Genomic DNA, 5600 nt, shown 5'->3' with positions numbered 1-5600 from the left:
AAGCTCCAGGTGTACCAGTTATTAATAACTGAGTGAATACGTGGGTACTATTTAAACAAAAACAATTTCACAGTAGACCCGCCCCTATCCAAGAGATGAAGTCAAGTTCTGGTAGCCATAGGCATCTCTACCAAGATCTCCTGCTCCTGCCACTCTGTGAACAGGAAAGGAGAAAGAAACCTTGGTGTTTCGCCTTTCCCAATTTATGTTAAAGATCCTTACTCAAGGGGCTACCGGTTTCTAATGACCTATATGTAAGTTAGCTTTATAAGGAAGTTCTGAGTTTGAAACTCCTTTCAGCAAGTATTTGTAAGTCAAAAAAGCAAAGAAGAAGCACCATTTGCTGTCATTTCTCCTTGTGACTGAGATTACTTTTTACAAAGAGGAACTGATCACTTTCTCTGACATCTGAAATAGCTACAAAGGCTGATAGGCGTGGCCTCAAAATTGTTTCATGATTATATAACTTCTTTCTAGTTAGGAATTAGGACAGTGTGAGAAGGCCATCTACAATCAAGATTTAGAGTGGCTCTAACAAGTGCCATTTTTCCTTGTTAGCTTTCATTTCTCAGCCCTTTACACGATTAAAATAGTCTGCAGTTTAATCTCTCCAAAGCTTTACGGACAGTGATTCCGTCCTAAACAAGACAGTGACTCCAAGATTTCTGAAGACTATTGTGGAAGAAGTATCCATTAAGGTGAGATTTCTGGGAAGTTCTTTAGCGAAAGATCTAGGTATCTAGCTGGTAACCACACCATCTCAGTGAAGAATAATTGCCTGAGGCCAGAAGTGTTGTTATCAATCATATTCAGAAAACTGAGAACTGAATCCTTTACCTGTCTAGGTAGCAAATGGATATCTTTTATTCTACCACAATTGGAGTATGAACCAAAAAAATGTATTTTGTCTACAGCAAGTTTTAAAAATTAATTCTTGGCTGTCTTTTTGCATAAATTGATATTTAGAGGAGATACTTGGTTTTCTTGGCTAGAGGATGACTAGGAAACTTGGTGACCGGATTTGGGCCTAAGTTAAAAGACAAGACAGTCACATGAGAAAATTATTATGAAGTAATATTTAGTGAAAAATAAACCAGGACATAAATCTCTATTATATGATTTTATCTCTATTTTAAAGGGCATAGACATGTGCACACATTAATTTCTCAATTTTACAAGCGTTTACTCAAAAATAATCTTTACATTTTCATGAATCAGTATCATTTTATGCTTCATTTTACAAGTGTAAGTAGAAATAATTCTCTTTTTCAAGTGGTCTGTGCTTTACTCAGTCATAGATAACATTTTTTGTGGCAAGGTATAATGAAAAGACAGGGAGAATCAATTATATATTACCTACTTTGGGATACATTTTTTCTTTTTTATGGCTTAGTACATAATGAATGTTTTCTAATTACTTCATGAGTACTTGAGAAGAGTTTATAAATGTTGGATTCCAAATTCTATTTAAGTAAGATAAAGTTTCTTAAGTAAGCTTGTTAATTTTGTTTGAAAAATCTAAATCTAAATCTAAGCTATTTTTTACCTTGTTCTTTCAGTAACTGAGAGAGAGATGTGGTGAAACCTCCAACTCTAATAGTGATTTTGTTAATTTCTCATTGTAGTTCTTTTGACTTCTACCATATATTTTTACACAGAATATGTATATCTAAGTATATATGTTATGTGTGTGTTTAGAGAGAAGAAAAAAATTCTATATGCTACTTTGTAAAGTAATAACAGATTATATTTATAATTTAAATTATTATATCTTTTTACAGGTTGCATACTTTACCATTATGTAGTGAAACTATGTACTGATACTTACTGACTAAAGCCTATTTTAAGCTACACTAATTTTCCTAAAAAGTCTTTCTTTAAGTTAGAGTTTGAAGAATATAACATTTTCCAGCTGTTTCTCAAACTTAAGTGACCTTTTGCTTTATTTGTATTTTGTCAACAACATATAACTGGATTTATTTTTAATCCAAATTGAAAATTTTTCCTCTTAGTTGATGAATTTAGTCCAGATATGCACATTCTATAAAGGTATATATTTTAACTTGGTTTTGCCATCTTACTTTGTTTCAATTTATAGCACTTATTCTGTGCTTTTTCTTCTCCTTTCTTGTCAAGTTTCTTATTTTTAAGTATCTATATTCTCCTTAAAGACAAGCCCCTTAGCAAACTCTCACATCTTCTGGTCCCCCAAACATACAACTTCACCTGTAAGAGTATGTTCATATAGTTCCTGTTTTCTTTTCTTTGACTCTGGCTTTACTTATTTTTAAGATAGTAAAAACACTAATTAAAGTATTTGCTTGATCTTACTTCCCTTTTGGCCTCCGACATTTCTTAGATTTACTTCTTTTCATAATGAGTAGTTCTTCACAAAGAGCTGTGGGTATGGATATTTTCATTGCCAAGCTTCTGAAAGTTTTGAATATAATAATTGTTTTCTTTTCATTGTGTTAAGAAACATGTAATATAAAATGTGTCATCTTAATCAGCTTCAAGTGTACAGTTCAGTAGTATTAAATACATTCATATTGTTGTGCAACCAACCTCCAGAATGCCTTTGCATCTTGCAAAACTAAAACTCTAACCGTTAACCAACAATTTCACCATTCCCCTTTCCTCCAGAGTTTGGCAAACATCATTCTACCTTCTTTCCCTATAAATTTAAAAACTCTAACTCTTCACATATGTTTAATCATACAGTATGTGTGTGCTTTTTGTGACTGGCTTTTTTCATTTCATGTTCTCAAAGTTCATTCATGTTGTATTGTATCATGTGTCGGAATATTCTTTCTTCCTAGGGTAGAATAATATTCCATTTTATGTATTTACCATAAAATATGTAAGAAACCATATTTCTTTTTATTCATTCATCCACTGAAGGAACTTGTACTACTTTCACATTTTTCTGCTGTAATTAATGCTGCAATGAACATATATGTACATACATTTATTTGAGATCACACTTTCACTTGTTTTGGGAATATATCTAGAAGTGAAATTACTGAATCATATGGTAATTTTATTTTTAATTTTAAGAGTAAGAATCATACTTTTTTCATAGCATCTGAACCATTTTACATTCCTACCAATGATGTACAAGGTTTCACTTTTCTACTCATCCTCACCAACACTGGTTATTTTCTGTTGTTATTTTTTTTGACAGTACCAAAAAACATCATGCTAGGAGCTCTGATGTTTTGTGCATGTATGTTTTTAATCGTTATATCTCATTGTGGTTTTTATGGGTTTGATTTGTATTTTTCTAAAGATCATTGCCATTGAGCATACTCATATGTGCTTATTGGCCATTTGTATAGCACCTTTGAAGAAATGTCTATTCAAGTCCTTTATCAATTTTTATCACCGTGTTTGGATTCTGTTGTTGGAGTTGATTTGTAGGAGTTTGCTGTATATTCTGGATATAAAGCACTCATCAGATATATAAAGTGTAAATATTTTCTCTCATTCTCTAGGTTCCCTTTTTTACTCTGTTAATTGTGTCTTTGATGTATATAAAAATTAAATGTTGTTGTAATCTGATTTATCTATTTTATTGTTGTTGTTGTTGCCTGTGCTATCGGTGTCATGTCCAAGAAATCCATTGCCAAATCCAATGTCATGGAGCCTTTCCCCTTTGTTTTATTCTGAGAGTTTCATAGTTTTAATTCCTACATTTAGATATTTGATATACTTTGAGTTACATTTTGTATATGATGTAGGTAAGGGTTCAACATTTTGTATACAGATATCACAATTGCCCAACAGCATTTTCGAAAAGAGTGTTCTTTCTGATTAAACGGCCTTGACATCCATGTCAAAAATCAATAAGCCATATCTTTTAGGGTTTATTTCTATACTATCTATCATATTCCATTGTTCTTTATGTCTGTCTTTATGCCAGTACCACACTGTTTTGATTATTGTGTCTTTATAACAAGTTTTGAAAGCAGGAAGTCTGAAACCTCCATGTTCTTCTTTTTTAAGATTAAAAAAGGCTATTTAAAGTAACTTTAAATTCCACATGAATTTTAAGACAAATTTTTGTGTTCATGTAAAAAACACTTCTGGGATTTTGCATCACAGATTACATTGCAAATTACATTGCATTTGCAGTTCCTTGGGTATTGACACCTTAACAGTATTAAGTCTTCCAACCCATGGACACAGATGCCTTCCCATGTACGTTTGTGCCTTCTTTAATTCCTTCAAAGTGTTGTATAATTTATCTCCTTGATTAAGTTTACTCCTAAGTGTTTTACTACTTTAAGCTATTGTATACAGAAAAAGAATTGTTTCCTTAATTTCCTTTTTGTTCATTGTTAGCGTATAAAAACACAACTGATTTGTGTGTGTTGCCTTTGATTCCTGTAACTTTGCTGGATTTGTTTATCAATTCTAAGTATTTACATAGAATCTTTGGGAATTTCCACATATAAGATCGTATCACCAGTAAAGAGAGATAATTTACCTTTTTTTCTTTCTTATTTGGATATTTTATATTTTCTGTTTCTTGCCTATTTTGGGGGGGTGGATGGATGTTAAACTTTCAGTACTATCGCAAACCAAAGTGAACAAAAAAATCATCCTTGTCTTTTTCCTGATCTTTCATGAGCAAGAGAAATGTTTTCAGTCTCTTACTATTGGGAATAATGTTAGCTATGCTGTTTTTGTATATAGACTTTACTATGTTTAAGTAATTTTCTCCTATTCTTAGTTTACTGAGTGTTTCTAACATGAAAGCCTATTTAATTTTGTCAAATACTTTATTTATTTTTTACACCAATTGAGATGATCATGTTTTTTTTTTTTTTTTTTGTCTTTCATTCTGGTAATGTGGCGTATTACCTTGATTGATTTTTACAAGTGAAAAATGAGCATCTGTGTATTTTTCCTCATCTTTCAGGAATAAGAGAAATGTTTTCAGTCTTTTACCATTAAGAGTGTTAATTGATTGTTGTATGGTGAGCCATCATTGCATTCCAGGGATAAACCCTAAATGGTCATGATGCATAAATAAATTTAATGTGCTATATAATTATGTTTGCTAGTATTTTGTAAAAAAAAATTGCATCAACATGCATAAGGGATATTGTTTAGACAATTTTATTTTCCTAGTGCATCTGTCTGGCATTGCATTAGAGTAATGCTGAGTCATACAATGAGTTTGGAAGTGTTCCCTCCTTTTCAACTTTTGAAGGACTTTGAGGGATTTTGGTCTTAATTCTTCTTTAAATATTTGGTAGAATTTACCAGTAAAACCACTTAGTCTGGACTTTTCTTTATTGAGAGGTTTTTGACTTCTGATTCAGTCTTCTGACTAGTTCATAATGACTGTTCGGATTCTCTGTTTCTTTAGGATTCAAAATTTGCAGGTTGTATGTTTCTAATAATTTATCCATTTATCCATTTCATTTAGGTTATCCCACTTATTGATGTACAATTGTTCAAAGTATTCTCTTTATTTCTGTGAAATCTGTTGTAATGTTCTCTTTTTAGTTTCTGATTTTATAATTTGAGTCTCCTTCCTTTTCTTCTATGTCAATTCAGTTAAAGTTCTGTCAGTATTATTCACATTTTCA

At 31.5% G+C, this 5600-nt stretch overlaps 1 protein-coding gene across 1 annotated transcript in view; it reads left to right on the top strand.

The window, feature by feature from the left end:
- Positions 1-491: 491 nt before the first annotated feature.
- The window catches only part of MNDA (myeloid cell nuclear differentiation antigen), a 105258-nt gene continuing 100149 nt past the window's right edge, over positions 492-5600 (top strand). Inside the window, exon 1 of the mRNA XM_032154058.2 lies at positions 492-698. The gene's annotated coding sequence lies outside the window, so the exon portion shown is untranslated. The remainder of the gene's footprint in view (positions 699-5600) is intronic.

The sequence above is a fragment of the Hylobates moloch genome, unplaced genomic scaffold (assembly GCF_009828535.3).
Source record: "Hylobates moloch isolate HMO894 unplaced genomic scaffold, HMol_V3 SCAFFOLD_5, whole genome shotgun sequence".
NCBI lineage: Eukaryota > Metazoa > Chordata > Mammalia > Primates > Hylobatidae > Hylobates > Hylobates moloch.
This window is presented reverse-complemented; position numbering and strand designations above follow the sequence as displayed.